A 23,845-nucleotide genomic window follows, 5' to 3' on the forward strand; every position below is an offset into this window, starting at 1 on the left:
TGATAATAACGATAATAACGATAGTAAAGACAATTATAAGAACAATAATAACAAAAAAACGATATTAACAATAATAATAATAATCATAATTATAACAATAATAACGAAATATCGATAATTATAAGAACAGTTATAACGATAATAACTATATCGACGATAATAATAATAATCATAATAATAATAATAATAAGAATAATAACGATAGACACTATAATAACGATAATAACGATAATGATAATAATAATAATAACGATATTAAAGATAATAACGATAAATATAGTAACAATAATAACAATAATAAGTAAGATAAAAATATTAATAATAACAAAAATAACGATCATAACGAAATAACGATATTAATAATAACAATTATAAATATAATAACGATAATAATGATATTAACGATAATAATACTAATAATAATAATAATAATAATAGTAAAAATAATAATAATAACGATAATAACGATAATAACAATAATAATAGGAATAAATGTAAAGATAATTCCGATAATAAGCATAACAATAATATTCATAATAATAACAACACTAATAATAGTAATAACGATAACAAAGATAATGACTACTATAATAATAATAATAATAATAGCAATAATAAATATAATAACAATAATAATAATAACAATAATAACAAAAATAAGACAAATTATCATAATTATTATAAACATTATATCGATAACAACGATAATAACGATAATATCAATATTAATAATAACGATAATGACGACAATAATAATACTAATAATAACGATTATAACCTTAATAACGCTATTAATAGTAATCTTAATAAGGTTAATAAAGTTATTATAAACAATAACGATAATCGCAAAAATAACGATAATGACGAAAATAGAAATAATAATAATAACGATAATAAGGATAATAACGAAAAGAACGATATTAACGATAATAACGATAATAATAATAGTAATAATTACAATAATAATCATAAGAATAATTACTATAATATATATAATAATAATAAGAATATTTACAATCATAACGAAAATAAAGATAATTACGTTACAACGACAATTATAATAATATAATAACGATGTTAAGGATAATATCGAAAATAATAATAACGATAAGAAAGATATAAATTATAACAATAAGAACGAAAATAACGATAATAACGATAATAACGAAAATAACATATAATAATAATTATGACAGTATCAATAGTAATAATAACAATAATAACGATAATGACGATTATAAAAATAGTATTAATAACGATATTTAGGATAATAACGATAATAACGATAATCATATTAATAATGAAAACAAATTAACAGTACTAACGATAATAACGATATCAACGATAATAATTGTAGTAATAACAACAAAAATAACGTTACTAACGATAATATCGGTATTAACGATACTAATAAAAAAGATAATAATGATATTATCGATAATAATAATAACAATGTTAACGATAATATCGATAATAATAATAATAAAAACAATAATAAGGACAATAACGATAATAATGATAGTAACTATAATATCGATAATTTTAATAACAATATTAACGTTAATATTGAAAATAATAATAAAAATAATAACGATAATAACGATAATAACGATTATAATAATAACGATGGTAACTATAATAGTAATAATAATAATAAAAAAAATAACGATAAGAATAATAATAAGAATAAAGTTACCAGCGATATTAACGATAATAACGATAATTAAAAAAACAAAAATAACGATAATAAGGATAATATCGAATATAATAATAACAATAAAATCGATTATAGCGATATTAATAATAACAATAATAACAATAATAACGATATTAACGACAAGAAAAATAATATTAAGTACGATAATATCGGTAATATAGAGGATAAAGATAATAAAGATAATAACACAATAATAGAAATACTAAAACAATATAACGACAATAACCATAATAATAATAATAACAATAACAACGTTAATAATAGTAGTTAGTAATAACAATAATAACGATGATAACTATATTAACGGTAACAAGTGTAACGATAATAACGTTAATTTTGATAATAATATTAGCAAAATTAACGATAATAACGATAAAAGTAATAATAGAAATAATAACGATTATATAGATAATAACGATAATAGTAATAAAGAAAATAACGACAATAGTAAAAATAATAATAACGAAAATAACGATAATAACAACAATAATTTTAATAATAATAATAATAATAATACTAATAATAACGATAATATCGATAATAACGATAATAACCTTAATAATTTTAGTAATAATAACAATAATAACGACAATACTGTTAATAACGATAACAATAATAACGATAATAACGTTAATTTCGATAATAATAATAATAATATTAATAATAATGATAAGAACGACAATAGTAATAATTGTAACGATAATAACGATAATAACGATAATAAAAATCATAATAATGAAGACAATAACGATATTAACGATAATAACGATATTAATTATCATAACGATAATAATAATAATAATATTAACAATAATAACCATAATAACTATAGTAATAAGAACAATAATAACGATAGTAACGATAATAATTATAATAATAATAACAGTAATAACGATACCAACTATAATAACGATAATAATATATATAATAATAACAAAAATAAGGATTATAACTATGTTAACGTTAATAATAATAACAATAACAACATGTCTCCGAGCTCATGCTCCACGGTAAATCGTTCTGCGCTCCACCGTGCACATATGAAGAACGTGTGGTGGGCGTCGTCTACGGTTGAGTCGCCATAGTTGCATTTAACGTCTACAACCTTCCTCATTGTTGCGAGGTAGGAGCAGAACAGACCATGCCCTGTTAAAAATAGGGGGATGTAGAAGTCGACCTCCCCCGCCTCCCGGTTTAGCCAGCTGTCCAGCCGACTGACGAGTCGGGCCGTCCATCTGCCCCTAGGCTCCCGTTCCCGTCTGCTTTGCCAGGCCTCGATGCTGGTATACCTGGCGAGCCATGATGCCTCCTCCTTACCCAAAGCGGACCTTTTCTGGTGGACGAATTGTCTCTCCTGGGCTAGTAGAACGATCGGCATTACTCCCGCGCCCACTAGCACCGCGGGCTCAGAGACCGTGCGGTAGGAGCAAGCGATACGGAGAGCGCCACTACTCTGTACCGCGGCTATGCTTTTGCGACAATTCTCTTTTCGCAGGGCCTCCGCACATACTTCTGCGCCGTACTGCATCCTGGATTCGGTGGCACGCATCAGCATTCGCCTAGTGCACGGCCGGAGGTCGTTGACATTTGGCTGTCTAGCAATAGCCAACTTCATTTTGGCATGGAGGGATTTTGCTTGCGCGAGTTTCTCACTCTCTCCATCTTGTGGTGTCCCATTCGCAGGCTGGATAGGTGACGTCAGGACGCAGAACCGCGTAATATCAACGGTCCTGGCAATCAACTGCCACTCCTTCAAGCGTTTTTCCTCATATCTTACTCTTCCTAGCGCCATGGCCAGGTCGCCAAACTGTGGTGCTCTTCCCGATGCAATATTCAGAGCTGGGGTCAGATTGCCTACCCCAAGTTCCTGTCAGTTGTTTGATGACAACGGCGGATGGCCTGCCCTAACACCACCTGGCACCGCCGTAGCGTGGGTGTCCCTCCAACGCCCGGTTTAAACTTTTTCTCTACTATCCATCATAATAAATATAAATATTGTGAGGCAAGCTCCCCAAAGGCAAAGAAAGGAATGGAAGGATGCTTGAGAGTGAGAGAAAGAATAGAAAATAATATAAAACAAGAACAAAGGTATAGAATAGCCATACAAGAACATTCACAAGCAATTCGCACAGTCCCTTTTAGTTGCCTCCTACGACAAGCAGAGACTACTGAGGGAGTATTATACTTCACCGCACGCAGAGGGCATAATAATAACGCTAATAACGATAATAATAGTAATGATAATAACGGAAAGAATAATAAAAATAATAACGATAATAACGATAATAATAATAATAATAATAATAATAAAATAATAACGAGAAAAGCAATAATAATAATAATAATAATACGATAATAACGATAATATCTATACTAATAACAAAAATAATATCGAAAATATCGATAATAACGATAATAATAAAATAATAACGATATTAACGATAATAACGATAGTAATAATAATTATAATATCGAAAATAATGATAATAACGATGACAACGATAATAATAATAACAATAATAACGATAATAATAATAATAATAGTAATAATAATAATGATAATAACGATAATACCGTTAATAACGATAATAACGATAACAACGTTAAAAACGATAAAAATAATATTAATAATTTCCAAAATAAGGATAATAACGATAACAACGATAATAATAATAACAATAGTACGATAATAATTATAATAATGAGAGTACTAACAATAACGATAACAATAATAACGATAATAACGATAATATTGATAATAACGATAATAACGATAATAATGATAATAATTATAACAATAATAAGAATAATAATAGAAGCAATAATAAAGATAATAGCAATAATAATAATAATAATGATAATAATAATAATAATAATAATAATAATAATAATAATAATAATAATAATAATAATAATAATAATAATAATAATAATAATAATGTTAAGTACGATAGTAACGATAATAATAGTAGTAATAATTACAGTAATGACAATAATAACTAGAATAACGATAATAACGAAAACAATAATAACAATTAAAAGGACGATGATAATAAAAATAATAACGATTATAACGATAATATCGATTATAATAATAATAATATAATATCTTAATTTTTTTATTTTAACTCGTTTTAATTAGGGTGAAGTGACAAACGGAAATATGTTTCTCTGTGAATAAAGAAACGACAATCCACGATTTTTGTTCACTCTGTTAAATTTTATATTTTATTCTCGTACTACATCTCTCGTCTACGTTCTATTTCTTACTGCCAGTTTCTCTCCCCAAATCTTAACGGCTCGCTTTGTAGGTAACAAAAGAATTTGTAGATAACAAAAACAAAGGAAGAGCGGGCCATGAGACGCGTGACAAATCAACCTGGAGAAAGTATACTTTCATTACATCTCCCCCCCGCCCGGATAAAGTATCAACAATTTTTAATCCTCTTCTCCATCCTATGTAATCGGAAGTAGGTTTGTTATGTGGAAGAATCCGGTTTCTTGTTTCTGTTTCCCTGTTTTTATTTCGTATATAGACTCTGAAATTTTTTTATTATTTGGAAAGGGCCAATTCTCAATTCGTATAATTTCTATCTATTCAACCTATTGCCATCTTCTATATACACCAAATCTCCTGTGTTAAATTGGTGATGCTTTCTATTCTTATTAAATATTCTTTTGTTATATTCATGTGATCTTTTTGTTCTTTCTAGGGCTAGTTCTTTATCTCTTATCCAATTTTCTTTATCATTTTTTCTTTTTTTTATCTCTTCGGGTAGAATGCTGGTGATTGTGCCATCTAATAAATATTTAGGCGTGAAGCTGGTTACTGTATGCTCTGTTTCATTGTATTTATCCAAACATTCTCTAGCGATCGTTGTCCAAGCTCTTTTTTTCCTTTCTCGTTTATTCTGCATCTTATTTTGTTTACTAATGTCTGATTCAGTCTCTCGTTCAGACCGTGGGAAAAGGGCGCATTGACAGCCGTAAAAAACAGTTTCGTATCCTTTTTTATGAGAAATTCCCTAAATTCTTTTGAGTTTATTCCCGGGTATTGATCTGCGAGTATCACTCCTATTATGTCGGTTTCTAGTATTCCACTTATCAGCTTGATGAAATCCGTTGCACTCTGGGTTTTTGATGTTCTCATGATCGCGTAACTTGTAAAATGATCCACCAGTAGATGAAGGTATGTTTTTGTTGATCTTTGTCCTCCGAAGCATCCGATGGTATCTATTGACATGATTTCGAACGGTTGCGTTGCCGGTCCTAGTTGTGACATTCGTCCATATTTTCCTTGCCCCCTGGATATGTTCTTAATGCATATTTCGCAGTTTTGGCAAACTTTTTTTATATTTGCCGTTATTCCTTTAGCTGTGTAGTAAGGAGATATCCTGCTTATCATTTGTTTGATGCCTATATGACACCATTCAGAATGTATTTCTTTAATTAATTTTAAGCTTAGTTCTGTAGATAAGACTATTTTTTCTTTGTTTCTAATTTTTTTATAGAATATCCCGTCTTTTTCTATTAGTTTTGATTTGGTCTTTTGCAATGTTATATTTTCTTTTTGATCTGTTTATATTTCTTTTATTTTTATTAGGGTGATTATTCTTAGTATTTCTTCCGTATTTTCGGATGATTCCAGTACTGGATTTCTGCTTAGACTATCTGCTTCAGCGTTATCTTTTCCCGGAATATATTTTATTTGAAAGTCATATTGAGATAAATAATATGTTAATTCTCCAAGTTCTTCATCTGTTCTAGCTTTTATATTCATACCTTCTAATGGTTTATGGTCTGTGAATATCGTGAATTTTCTTCCGATCAACCAATGTTGCCAATATTTTACCACTTCCTTGATTGCCAGGCATTCTAAATAAATTGCCTTTTTTCTCTTTTCTGAATCATTTAACTTTTTCGAAAAGTATGCTACTGGCTTTTCTTTACCATCACTCTGTACTTGCTTAAATATCGCACCAATGTCTTCCAGTGATGCATCCGTGTAAATGCTTATTGGTAAATTCCTGTCAAATATTTGCAAATATTTCCTGTCAAAAATTTGGTTGAGAGCATAGTAGATTTTTTATACCTTTGAAGGATTTCTCTCACACCTCAGACCATATGAACTTTTCATTTTATCTTAACAGTCTATGTAATGGGTTTAGTTGTATTGAGCTTTTCGGTATGTATTCGTGATAAAAGTTTATTTTTCCAAGAAGTTGTCTAATGTTCTTTTGAGTTTTTGGAGTAGGAAAATTTCGTATTGAAATTAGATTATCCTTTACTGGTCTTACTGTATTGTGCTCTATTATGTGTCCGAGATATTTCACTGATTCTGTTGCAAATGTACATTTTTTAAATTTTAGTCTGAAACCTTCGTTTACTATTGCCTTCATTATTCCTTCTATGTGTTCTATGTGTTCTTCAAATGATACTGAAAAAATTAATATGTCGTCTATGTAATTCTCTGAAAAATCTTTCAATTTGTGCTTTCTTAGAATATTCGATACTATTCTCTGGAAAATGGCTGGTGATGTTTTTAGTCCGAACGGTAGTCATGTCCATTGGAAGTGTCCCTCTTGTGTAACGAATCCAGTTTTTTGTCTATCTTCAATACGTAATGGAATTGACCAGAAAGCGGAATTTATATCTTATGTGGTGAAGTATTTACAGTTTCTTGCTTTTAATATTAAATCTTCTATTAATGGAAATGGTTGAGCTTGTGGTGTAACTATCTTGTTTAATTCACGAAAATCTATACACAATCGTGATCGTTGTTTTCATCTTTCTTGAATGCCAGAGTTACTGGTGCTGCAAACGGACTATAAGATTCTTCGATCAGTTTATTTTCTAATAGTTTTGCTACTTGATTTTCTATCTCTTTTTTATCTTCTACAGTGCACCTATATGGTCTCTTACTGCAGTATTTATCAACCAGTAAGTCTATTCGCGCTTCGTAGTCCGAAACGGTGCCTACATCATATTTGTTTTTTGCAAATATAAAATTATATTTTTCTATTAGTTTTTTTTTGTATTATCCAAGTGATTCAGATCTCATCTAAATTCGTCCTCATTCACATGTTCTTTAAAGTTTATTTTAACTTCTTTTATTTCTTTCTTTGTATCCAATGTACTTATATTTTCATTTGTTTGTGTTTCTCTCTTTCGAGATATTTGTAGATTTTCATTTTGGGTTAGTTTGAATTTCTTTATCATATCCAACCCAATAATAAAATCTTCAAAATCATTTCTTTCTACGATAAATACGTCAACGTATTCTTCTTTATCGAAAATTTTTATTTTAATGGTTACTAAACCTTTTGTTTGTATCACACCATTGACCGTTTTTAAAAATATTTTATTTTTATCTTTTATCCCTTTTTCTTTTTTTTTATTTTAACTAGTTTCGAATTTATTAGAGAGACTTGGGAACCTGGCTCATATGTTCCGTTTACTTCTAACATCTCTACTAATATCTTTACTTTGATCAATGGTATGGTTATTTGTTCTTTTGTTCCTTGCATTGGTCTACATTTATCATCGAGTTGCTTTTGTTTATTCTGGTTTCTTTTCTAAACCAACAGGCGTCCTCTGAGTGATATCTAATACCTTTGTTTAGTTTTTCACAGTTCTTACATGGTCTTTTCTTTTCAAATTTCTTGTTGTTATCTTGTCTTTCCTCTTTCTTCTTTTTAAAATTGTTCTTACTTACCAGATTTTCACATTTCTTTATCTCCTGTAATAGTTCTGTCGAATTTTGACACTTTTCTCTGTCTATCTTATTTCTTATAAATTCTGGTAGTCCTGCTGCTATAAGCATTATCAGGGTCATCGTCCCTATATTGTTGTCCATACCGAGTAGTAGTTTTTCCTTCTTCATAGCGTACTCCATCAGTGAACCTTCCTTATATCTGTAGGATGTAGCGTATATACCTGTATTCCATCCCTTGTCTGCAAATGATTTCAAGAACTTTTGTTTCCATTCGTTCCAACTAGCCTCCATTGTTAAGGCTGTTAATGTTGCTGAGTGCCAATCCACATATGCTCTGTCAAGGAATAATCTTAGGGTTTCGATTTTTGTGTTATCTCTATTAATTTTGAATCTTTGACACCCTTTTTCAAATGTCTCCAACCATTGTTCTGCATTTGAATGTTTGCACACAAATTTTTCGATCATAAATTGTCCCAATATACTCTTTATATCTATTTGGCGTTCTTTTTCCTGTGCGGGTTCTACTATGTCTTTCTCTACTACTTCGTCTAGGTATAGATCATTGAATATTACGTTTCCATTTTCGTCGAAATACGTACATTCCATTGCCTGTGTGCATTTAATCCATATTTTTTTCTCCTGGCCTCTTTGATTGAGGCTTTGTTTCATTCTCTTATAACTTTCCGTTTTTATTAGTGCGCTGTGATTACTTACCAATTTCTCGTTTTCCGGCAATATGTATTTTTCTTTATCCTCAGTTGCGATAGAAGTTACAGCAATCACGTTTGTTTTTCTGTCGTTTAGTGTTGCCACACATTTAAACGCAAACCGCACTTTTCTTTGCATTATAAACAAAGAATTATCGTTTTATAATATCTTAATTTATTTATTTTAACTCGTTTTAATTAGGGTGAAGTGACAAACGGAAATATGTTTCTCTGTGAACAAAGAAACGACAATTCACGTTTATTGTTCACTCTGTTAAATTTTATATTTTATTCTAGTACTACATCTCTCGTCTACGTTCTATTTCTTACTGCCAGTTTCTCTCCCCAAATCTTAACGGCTCGCTTTGTAGGTAACAAAAGAATTTGTAGATAACAAAAACAAAGGAAGAGCGGGCCATGAGACGCGTGACAAATCTACCTGGGGAAAGTAAACTATCTTTACAATAATAATAAAGATAATTACGATATTAACGACAATAGTAATAATAATAATAATAATAATAATAATAATAATAATAATTACGGTAAAAACGATAATAACGATTATAATATTAACGTTAACAACGATAATTACGGAAATAATGATAATAATAGTAGTAATAATAACAATATTAATAATAATAACTACAATGACGATAATAACTGTAGGATTAATAACAATAATAACTACAATTGCGATAATAACGATATTAACGAAAAATAATATCGATAATAATGATAATATCGATAATAATAATAACAATATTAACAATAACGACGATAATAATAATAATAACAATAACAATAATAACGATAATAATGAAAACAGTAATAACGAAAGTAACGAAAATAATAATAATAGTAACAATAATAAAAATTATAATGATAATAAAGGTTTATAATAATATTAATAATAAAGACAAGAACGATATTAACGATAATAAAAATAATAACGATAATAGTAATAATTATAACTATAATAACAACGAAAATTTCGATAATAAAGATAATAATAATAACGTTAATAATGATAATAGTATTAATATTAATAAAGATAATAACGATAATAACGATAATAATGATAATTATATTAAAAATGATAGTAACAATAATAACGATAATAACGATAATATTAATAATAATAATAACAATAAAATCGATAATAATGATAATTACGATAGTAATAATAATAATAAAAAAGATTACATCTATATTAATTTTAATAACGATAATAACAATAACAATAATAACGATAATATCGATAATAATAATAATAAAAATAAAGATATTTACTACATTAACAATAACAATAATAACGTTAACATCGATAATAATAATAACAATATTATCGATTATAACGATAGTAATGAAAATAATAATAACATTAATAACAATAATAAAGAGAATAACGATGAAAGTAATAAAGATAATAGCGACAATAGTAATAATAATAATAACGATAATAATGATAATAACGATAAAAATAATAATAATTATAAAAAAGATAATAACGATATTAACGAAAATAATGATAATGATGATAATAACTAATACAATAATAATAATAACAATAATAACAATAATAACGAAAATGTCGTAGATAATAATGACAATTATAACAATAATAACGATAATATCGTTAATAATAATAACGATAATAACGATAAAAGTAATAACGATAATAACATATAAATTCGATAATAATAATGACAATATTAACGATTATATCGATAATTTTAATAAAAATAATTACAATTATAGCAATATTATCGATTATAATGATAATAACGGTAATAATAGTAATAAAAATGACAATATTACAATAGTAACGTTATTAACGATAATAACGATTATAATAGTACCAATAATAACAATCATAACAACTATAACTATAATAAGGATAATAATAATAATGATAATAACTATAATGTCGATAAAAATAATAACAATATTAAAGATAATATCGATAATAATAATAATTATGACAATAAAAACGATTATAATGTCAATAACGATAATAGTAATTATAATAATAAAGATAGTAACGAAAATAATTATAATAATAATTACGATAGTGACGGTAATAATAATAATCGTTATAACGATGATAACGATAATTACGATAATAACAATAAATATAATAACGATAATAGCAATAATAATAATAACGGATAATGACGGTAATAACAATAAAACTAATAATAATAATTACGATGATAAATATAATTTGAACAAAAATTGTAATAATAATAATAATATTAACGACAATAACTATAATAATAATTATAATATCGACAATAATGATTATAGTGATAATAACAATAATAGTAATACCAAAAATAACAATAACAACTATAATAACGATACTAAAATTAATAAAAATATTAACGACAATATGGATAATAGCGATAATAACGGTAACCGCGATAATTACGATAATTACGATAATAATAAAAATAATAATAATAATATGAATAACAATGATAATAAAGGTATTTTTATCAATAAAAACGATTCTAACGATAATAAGGATAATAATGATAATAATAATAACGATAATAAGTGTAATAACGATAATATTGATAAGAACTCCAATAATAATAATTATAATAAAAATAATAATAATAATAATAATAATAATAACGATAATAACGATAATAATATTAGTAATAGTAACATTAATAACGATAAAGTGATAATAATAATAACAATTATAACGATAATAACGATATTAGCGATAATAAGATTAATTATAATAATACAGATAAAAACGATATTAACGATACAAACCATAATAGTGATAATAGCGATAATATTAATAATAATAATAACAATTATAACTATAGTAACATTTATTATATGAACAATAATAACGATAATGACGATAATAATAGTAGTAATAGTAACATTAATAACGATAAAGTGATATTAAAAATAATATTAATAACGATAATAACGATATTAGTGATAATAATAATAATAATACAGATAAAAACGATATTAATAATACAAAACTATAATAGTGATATTAGCGATAATATTAATAATAACAATAACAATTATAACTACAATAACAATTATAATATGGACAATAATAACGATAATAACGATGATAATAGTAGTAATAGCAACATTAATAACGATAAAGTGATATTAATAATAATATTAATAAAGATAATAATGATATTAGTGATAATAATAATAATATTACAGATAAAAACGATATTAATGATACAAATTATAAAAGTGATAATAGCGATAATATTAATAATAATAATAACAATTATAACGATAACAACAATAAAAACCATAATAATGATAACGATAATAACGACAATAATAATAATAATAATAATAACGATAATAACGATAATAATATTAATAACGATAATAAAAATAATAAAGACTATAATAATAATAACAATAATAATGATAATAACGATAATAAAGATTATAATAGTAGTAATATTAACAATAATATAGAATTTATATATAGTTTATATATATTTATTGTTAACATTATGACCTTTATTATTATTATTATTATCGTTATTATCATTATTATTATCATTATTATTTTCGTTATTATCGTTATTTTTATAATCGATATTATTACTATTATTATTATTATTAATATTATTATCGTTGTTATCGTTATTATTGTTATGTTCTTTTCATTAATATCGTTATTATTGTTACTTATATTACCGTTATTATCGTTATTATTTCTAATATTATCATAATTATTATCGTTATTATCTTTATGATTGTTAGTCCTATTATTAATATTATTAGCGTTGTTATCTTTATTATCGTTATTATCGTTATTATTGTTATTAATATTATTGTTATTATCGATATTTTTTTATGATTGTTATTACTATTATTATTATTATAATCGTTATTGTTGTTATTATCGTTATTGACGTTATTATCTTTATTATTGTTAATATTGATATTAATACTACTGACATAATCGTTATTATCGTTATTATCGTTAATATCGCTATTAACGTTATTATTATTTTTATTATTATCGTTATTATCTATTCTATCGTCATTATTATTATTACTATTATCGTAATTATGGTTTTTAGTATTATCGTTATTACTGTCATTATCGTTATTATTGTTGTTACTGTTATTGCTAATATCGTAATTATCGATTTTATTGTTATAATTTTATCGATATTATCGTTATTACTGTTATTATTCTTATTATCTTTAATATCAATATTTTCTTTATTATTAGTAATATTGTTATTGTTATTATCGTAATTATCGTTATTATCATTATTTTTGTTGTTATCGCTTTTATCGTAATTATTATAATTGATATTATCGTGATTATCCTTATTATTGATATTGTTTTTATTATTATAATCGATATTATAGATAATATTGTTATTATTATTAACGATATTATCGTTAATATTTATATTAATATTATCCTTATGGCCGTTGATATCGTTATTATCGTTATTATTATTATTATTATCGTTATTATCGTTATTATCTTTATTATTATCATCGTCATTATCGTTATTATTATTATCGTTATTATCGTCATTATCGTTATTATTGTTACTACTTTATTTTTAATATTACTATTATCGTTATTGTCGCCATTATTATTATCCTTATTAACGTTATTATCGTTGTTATTGACATTATTATTATTATTATTATCGATATTATCGTTATTATACTTATTGTTTTTATCGTTAGCATTGTTATTCTTCTTATTACCTACTATTATTACCGTTATGAACGTTAATATCGTTGTTATCTTTATTATTATTATTATTGTTATCGTAAATATTGTTATTATCGTTATTAATATTACTGCTATTAGCGTTATTATCGCTATCATCGCTATTATCGTTAATAATATTATTATTATCTACTTTATTTGTTAATGTTGTTATTATTTTTATGGATATTATCGTTATTATCGTTATTATTGTTATTAATATTTTTATTTTTATTATCGTTATTATCGCTATTTTTATTTTTGTTATTATTAATATCGTCGATATTATCTTTATAATTATTATTAATATTACCGTTATTACCATTATTATTATAGTAATTTTATTCGTTATAATCGGTATTATTGTTTTTATTATTATTATTATTATTGTAATTATCATGGATATTGTTTTTATTTTTTTCGATATTATCGTCATTATCATTATTATCGTAGTTATCGTGATTATTGTAACTTTTATTATCGTTACAATCTTTAATATCCGTATTATCGCTATTACTATTAATACTTTTACTGTTATTATCGTAATTATCCTTATTATTGTAATTATTATTATTATTAATATCGTTATTACCATTATTATTGTTATTATTATAATCTATAATATCATTCTAATCGTTATTATCTTTATTATAGTAATTAGTGATATCACTAATACTATTATTATCCTTAATATCGGTATTATCAATATTATTATTATTACTATTGTGGATATTATCTTTACTATTTTTATCGTCATAATCGTTATTATCGTTATTATCGTTATTATTATTCTTACTATTGTCGTTATGATCGTTAATATTATTATCTTTATTATCTTTAATCTCGTTATAATTGTTATTATTATTAATATTATTAAGGTCATTATCGTTAATATTGTTATTTTTATCGATATTATGGTTATTATCGTTATTATTGTTATCGTCATAAACTTTATTATCATTATTATTGTTATTATTTTTAACGTTATTATCGTAATTATTATAATTGTTAATATCGTTTTCGTAGTTATTATAGTTATTATTATTATTATAATTATTATCGATATATTCGTTATTATTGTTCCTATTATTATCGATATTATCTTCATCGTTATTATTATTATCGTTTATATTGTTTTTAACGTTATTATTATTATTTCTGTTATTATTACTTCTATTATTACCGTTATTATCGTCATTAACGTTATCATTGTTACTATTGCTATTTTTATTAATACTATTATCGTTATTATCTCCTTTACTATTATGGTTATTAATGTCATTTACGTTTTTATAGCTATTATTATTATTATTATTATTATTAAAATTATCCATATAATCGTCAATAATCTTATTAATATTATCGATATTATCGATATTATCCTTATTATTATTATCGTTATTATCGTTATTATTGTAGACGATATTATTGTTATTATAGTTATTATTGCTATTATTATTATTATTATTATCGATATTATAGTCATTATCGTTATTATCGTTTAATCGTTATTATAATTATTATTACTATTATTATTACCGTTACTATGGATATTATCATTATTATTTTTATTACTATTGTTGATATTATCATTAATATTATTATCGTCATAATCGTCATTATCGTTATTATTGTTATAATTGTTTACATTTCCACATTTTTTATCATTATTAAACTGATGGTCGTTATTATTATTATTATTTTAAATATTATCATTATTATCGTTATTACCGTTCTTATCGTTATTATCGTTAATATTGGGATTATTATTATTATTGTTATCGTTATTATCGTTAATATTGTTATTATTGTTAACGATATTATCATTATTGTTATTATTACTATCGTTAAAATCGTTTTTATCGTTATTAATCTTATTACTGTTATTATTACTACTATTATTAACGGTATTATCGATATTATAGATTTTATTCTTAATATTGTTATTATTAAATATATATTTATTGTTATTATCGTTATTATCGTTATTATTTTATTATTATTAATTTTATTTTCGTTCTTATAATCACAACCGTTATTATCGTTATTATACTTATTATAATTATCATTAGAAACTTTAATATCCTTATTATCTTTATTATTACTATTATTATTATTGTTATTATCGTTATTATCGTTATTATCATTATTATCGTTGTAATCATTATTATCGTTGTTATTATCATCGTTATTATCGTTCTTATTGATAATATTATTCTTATTATTATTATTGTTATTATTATCTTTATTATCGTTATTATTGGTATTATTATTATCCTTATTCTTGTTATTATCGTTATTATCGTTATTATCGATTTTATCGTTATTATTATTATTATTATTATTATTATTACTATTGTCGTTACTATTTTTATTATCGTTATTATTATTCTTATTATTATTATTGTCGTTATTATCGTTATTAGCGCTATTATCATTAATATCGTTATTATCTTTATTATTATTAATTTTATTATTGTTATTATCGTTATTATCGTAATTATTATTAATATTGCCGTTATTATCGTTAATTTTATTTTCGTTACTATCGTTATTATCACTATTATTGTTATTTTTACTACTATTATTATCGTTATTATCGTTATTAATATAATTAATATTATCGTTATTATCATTATCATCCTTATTATTATTATCGTTAATATTGTTATTCTATTAACGGTATTTTCGATACTATTGTTATTTTTAATATTATTATTACCGATATTATCTTTAATTTTTTTAATATTATTATCGATTTTATCGTTAATATCTATTTTATAGTTATTATTATTATTATTATTGATATTATCGTTATTAATGTTATTATTATTATCAAAATTATCGTTATTATCGTTATAATCGTTATTATCGTTGATATCGTTATTATCGTTATTGTTGTTATGATTGTTATTATTACTACTATTATTATCGTTTTTATCGTTATTGTCATTATTATTGTAATATTGTTATTGTTTTTAAAATTACGATCTTTACCAATCGTTATTATCGTTATTCTGTTATTATTATTTTTGTATATTATCGACATTATATATGATATTGTTATTATTGTTATCGATATTATCGTTATTATCTTTATTATTATTATCGTTAATGTCGATATTGTCGTTATTATTGTTATTATCCCTATTATTATTATTATTTTTATCATTATTGTCGTTTTATCGAAATTATCCTTTTTCTTATTATTATTATTTCCATTATTATGGTTATTATCGTTAATAATATTGCCGATTTTATCGTTATTATCGTTATTATTGTTATTATAATTATCGTTATTAACATTATTATCGATATTATATTTATTATTATTACTTTTATTAATATTATTATTATTATTATTTTTATTATTATTATTATCGTTATTTTCGATATAATAGTAATTAATATAATTATTATCGTTATTATCGTTCTTATTATTATTATTATTGATATTATCTTTATTATCGTTATTATTATAATCGTTTTTATAGTTATTATCGTAATTTTAGTTATTCTTTTTTTACTGAAATTATTAATAACGATATTATCGTTGTAATTGTTATTAGTGTTATTATTACTACAATTATTATCGTTATTATCGGTATTATCGTTATTATTATTATCGTTAATATCGTTATTATCCTTATTATTGTATCTACTATTATTATTATTAATGTTATTATCGTTATTATCGTTTTTATTATTATTATTATTATCGTTATGATCGTTATTATTATTTCTAACGATATTATTATTATTATTATTTTCGTCATAATCTTTATTAATTTTGAAGTTAATATCGATATTATTCTTCTTATTATTTTAATTTTTATCATTATTATTATTATTAGTATTGTTATTATTACAGATTTTGTTGTTATTATTGTTGTCAGTATTATCGTTATTATCGTTAATATGGGTATTATCGTTATTATCGTTATTATCATTAATATTTTTATTATTGTTATTATTAATATCGTTCTTACATTTATCTTCCTTATTATCATTATAATAATCATTATTATTATTGATATTTTCGTAGTTTTCGATATTAATGTTATTATTAATATCGTTATTATCGTAATTATCATTATTATATTTATTATTGTTTCTATTATTATCAATATTAATGTTGTTATTGTTATTATAATCGTTATTAACGTCATAATTGTTAATATAATTATTATTGTTATTATTCTTATTATTATTATAATTATAATCTTAATTATCGTTATCATCATTATTATCGATATTATCATTAATATTATTGACGTTATTATCTTTCTTATCTTTATTATTATTATCGGTTTTATAGTAGTTATCGTTATTATTGTAATTATTATTGTCGTTTTTGTCGTTATTATTGTAATTTCTTTTATTATTATTATCGTTATAACCATTGTTATCGTTATTATGTATATTATTATTATTATTATTACCGTTAATATCATAAATATCGTTATTAACGTTAAAATTATTATTATTATTGTCGTTATTACCGTTATTATCGTTTTTATTGTAATAATTTTATTATTATTATCATTATTATCATTAATTACTTTATTATTGTTTGTATTATTATCGTTAATATTGTTATTATCGTTATTAACGTTATTATTATTATTATTATTATCGCTATAATATTTATTATTTATATTATTGTTTTTATTATTAATCTTTCTACCGTCATTATTGTTAATATGGTTATTATGACTATTATTATTTTCGTTATTATCATTATTATCTATATTATCGTTAGTATTATTATGGTTATTATAGTTATAAGGATATATTCGTTATTATCGTGATAATTATTATTGTAATTATCTTTATTATCGTTACTATATTAATATATATTATTGTTACTATCGTTATTATTTTTTCGTTATTATCATTATTATCATTATTGTTGTTCATATTATTACTGTTATTACCCTTAATATCGTTATTACTGTTATTATTATTATTATTTTTTCGTTACTATCATTATTATAGTTAATATCGTAAATAACGTTATTATCATTATTATCATCATAATTATCTTCGATATTATCTTTATAATCTTTATTATTGTTATTAATTTTATTATTAATATTATCGTTATTATCGTTATCATTACTATTATTATTTAATTATTTACGTAAATATCATTATTAATTTTATTAATATTATCGCTGTTTTTGTTAATTTCGTTGTTTTCGTTATTATCGTTATTGTAATTATTATTAACGTCATTATTATTATTATTATTATCGTCATTATCGTTATTATTATTATTACTCTTCTTATTATCGTTATTATTATTATCGATATTATTGATATCATTGTTATTATGATTATTATAATTGTCGTTTTTAACGTTGTTATTGTTATTATTGTTATTAGTTATACTACTATTACCCAAATAATCGTTATTATCGTTATAATTATTATTATTACTACCGTTATTAACCTTAATAATGTTGTTATTATTATTACCGTCCTTATCCTTATAATCATCATTATCGTAACATTAATATTACTATTATTGTTAATATTATTATCGTTATTATCGTTATTATCCTTATTATCGTTATTATCGATATTATATATATTATAATCGTTATTATCGATATTATCGTTGTTATTTTTATTTTTGTTATTATTATTCTCGATATAATCGTTATTTTCGTTTGTATTTTTATGTTTATTATCCTTATTATCATTAATATCGTTATTGTTGTTGTCATAATTTTTATTATCCTTGTTTTCGTTATTATAATTGTTATTACTGTTATTATCGTTATAATCGTTACTATTACAATCGTTATTACCGTAATTATCTTTATTATCGTGATTATTACCATCATAATTATCGTCATTATCTTAATTTTTATTATTTTTATTATAGTTATTATTGTTATAATTTTTATTTCTATTATTATTATTATTATCGTTTTTATCGTTATTATCGTTATTATCGTTATTAACGGTATTATCGTTATTATCATTATTATTATTATTATTATTATTTTTAACGTTATTATTGTTATTATTATTATCGTTGTCATCGTTATTATCATTATTTTCGGTATTATAATTATTATTATTATCGTTATTATCGTTGTTATCGTTATTATTTTATTATTATCGTTATTATCGATATTTTCGATATTATTTTTGTTATTAGTATAGTTATTATCGTTAATATCGTATTATTATTATTATTATTCTTGCTTTTCTCGTTATTATTTTATTATTATTATTATTATTACCGTTATTATCGTTATTATTTTTATTATTCTTTCCGTTATTATCGTTACTATTATTATCGTTATTAGCGTTATTATTATCCCATCTGCGTGTGGTGAAGTATCATACTCCCTCAGTACTCTCTGCTTGTCGTATGAGGCGACTAAATGGGACTGAGCGAATTGCTTGTGAATGTTCTAGTATGGCTATTATATACCTTTGTTCTTGTTTTATATTATTTTCTATTCTTTCTCTGACTCTCAAGCATCCTTTCGTTCCTTTCCTTGCCTTTGGGGAGCTTGCCTCACAATATTTATATTTATTATGATGGAGAGTAGAGAAAAAGTTTAATGCGGGCGTTGGAGGGACACCCACGCTACGGCGGTGCCAGGTGGTGTTAGGGAAGGCCATCCGCCGTTGTCATCAAACAACTGCCAGGAACTTGGGGTAGGCAATCTGACCCCAGCACTGAATATTGCATCGGTAAGAGCACCACAGTTTGGCGACCTGGCCATAGCGCCAGGAAGAGTAAGATATGAGGAAAGCCACTTGGAGTGGCAGTTGATTGCCAGGGCCGTTGATATTACGCGGTTCTCCGTCTTAACGTCACCTATCCAGCCTGCGAATGGGACACCACAAGATGGAGAGAGTGAGAAACTCGCACAAGAAAAATTCCTCCTTGCCAAAATGAAGTTGGCTATTGCAAGACAGCCAAATGTCAACGACCTCCGGCCGTGCACTAGGCGCATACTGATGCGTGCCACCGAAGCCAGGATGCAGTACGGCGCAGAAGTATGTGCGGAGGCCCTGCGAAATGAGAATTGTCGCAAGCACATAGCCGCGGTACAGAGTAGGGGCGCTATCCGAATCGCTTGCTCCTACCGCACGATCTCTGAGCCCGCGTTGCTAGTGGCCGCGGGAGTAATGCCGATCGTTCTACTAGCCCAGGAGAGACAATTCGTCCACCAGAAGAGGTCCGCTTTGGGTAAGGAGGAGGCATCATGGCTCGCCAGGTATACCAGCATCGAGGCCTGGCAAAGCAGACGGGAACGGGAGCCTAGGGGCAGATGGACGGCCCGACTCGTCAGTCGGCTGGACAGCTGGATAAACCGGGAGGCGGGGGAGGTCGACTTCTACATTACCCTATTTCTAACAGGGCATGGTCTGTTCTGCTCCTACTTCGCAACAATGAGGAAGGTTGTAGACGGTAAATGCTACTATGGCGACTCAACCGTAGACGACGCCCACCACACGTTCTTCATATGTGCACGGTGGAGCGCCGAACGATTTGCCTTGGAGCATGAGCTCGGAGACATGTCGCCGGACAACATTGTCGAGAAAGAGCTGCGTGGGCAGAAGGAGTGGAACAGGTATGCCTGCTACGTGAGGGCAATCTTACGTAAAAAGAAGGAGATGGGCGGCTAATAGACGTACCACCATCGTTACACCAGGTTCCTGTCATGTGGAGACAAATTGTGGTCGTCCTAATTAATGAGATATGATGAAGTGGCGCGATTATGAATTAATGTCATATGACGGTACCGGGATGTTTTCACTATGCCACTAGAATGGATATGAGATAAATCAGTAGTGCCTATTCCAACGGTGAGTCCGACACTACAGGACTTTAACGGAGTCCCAAATGGTAAAGTGTTCCTCTGGAGTCCCTGAGTCAGTGCGTAAAGTTTGGCTTCCTCAGACCATCAAAAAAAAATTATCTTTATTATTATTATCATTATTATCGTAATTCCCGTTATTATCGTTATTATTATTAATATGATTATAGTCATTATCGTTATTATTATTATCTTTATTATCGTAATTATCGTTGTTTTCTTTATTATTGAAAATATTATTATCGTCATTATCGTTATTATTATTATCGTTATTATTGTTATTATTGTTATTACTATTATTATTATTATTATCGATATTAACGTTAATATTGCTATTATTATTTTTTTAATTAACGTAATTATCCTTATTAATTTTATTATTCTTATCGATATTATCGTTATTATCGTTACTATCGCTATTATTAATATTATTATTATCGTCATTATCGTTATTATTATTTCCATTGCTTTATTATTATTACTATTAACGATACTATCGTTATTCCTATTATTATTAATATTATTATTATAATTGTCGTAACTATTGTTATTATCGCAATTAATAATATTATTATTATTATTATCGTTATTATTGTTTTTATCGTTATTATTGTTATTATTATTAACGTTAACATAGTTATAATACTTATTTTTGTTATTATTATATATATTATTATCGTTATTATTGTTGGTATCGTTATTAATGTTAATATTATTATAATTATTATCGTTACTATCGTTATTATTGTCCTTATTACTATAGTTATTATGGTTATTATTGTTAATATTATTATTATTATTATCGTTATGATAATTAATATCGTTATTATCGTTAATATCGTTATTGTCTTCATTATTATGATTATTATTATCGTTATTATCGTTATTATCGTTACTATTATTACTATTGTCGTTCTTATCATTATTATTAATATTATTATTATTATTATCGATATTAACGTTATTATCGTTATTATTGTTATCGTTATTAACAGTATTGTCGTTATTATTGTTATTATTACTACAATTTTTAAGGTTATTATTGTTATTATCGATATTATCGTAGTTATTAGTGTTATTATTATTATTATTATTATTATTATTATTTATATTATTATTATTATTATTATTATTATTATCGTTATTGTCGTTATTATTATTTTTATTATTGCCGTTATTTTCTTTATTATTGTTATTTCTATTATCGTTGTCATCGTTATATCCTTATTTTCGTTATTATTATTATTATTGTCTTTAACTTTATTATCGTCATTATTGTTCTCATTATTATTGTTATTATCGTTATTATTTTTATTATAAACATTTTTATTATTGTATTTATCATTATTATCGTTTTTATCATTGATGTAATTATTATTGTCATTATTATTATTATTATCAAAATTGCCACTATTATTCTTAACATCATTATCGATATTATCGTTATTATCGTTATTATTGTTAATATTGTTATTGTTCTTATTATAATTGTTATTATCTTTATTATTGTATTTATTATTATTATTAATATTATCGTTATTACCGTAATTATCGTTATTATTATTATTACTATTGTCGTTATTTTCTTTAATACTATTATCGTTATTATCTATATAACCGTTATTATTTCTATTATTACTTTTATCGTTATTATCGTTAATATTGTTATTATTATATTCGCTATTATCGTTATTATCGTTATTTTTGTTTTTTCAATTATCGTTATTATCGTTAATATCGCTTTTAACTTTATTCTTATTATTATTCTTATCGTTATTTTTTTTATTATTATTATTACTATTATAGTTACTATCGTTATTATTATAATCGTTATTATCGTTATTATCGTTATTATTTTTATTATTATTTCCAATATTAACGTTAATATTGTTATTAAAATTATCGATACTATCCTTACTATCATTATTATCGTTATTGTCCTTATAATTGTTTTTATTATTATTATTATCCAACTTATCGTTAACATTATTATTATTATTATCGATAATATCATTATTATCTTTTTTATTAGTATCGTTAATACCGATATTATCGTTAGTAACGTTATTTTTGTTATTATTACTACAATTATTATCGTTGATA

Source organism: Vespa crabro, chromosome 17 (genome assembly GCF_910589235.1).
Source record: "Vespa crabro chromosome 17, iyVesCrab1.2, whole genome shotgun sequence".
Classification (NCBI taxonomy): domain Eukaryota; kingdom Metazoa; phylum Arthropoda; class Insecta; order Hymenoptera; family Vespidae; genus Vespa; species Vespa crabro.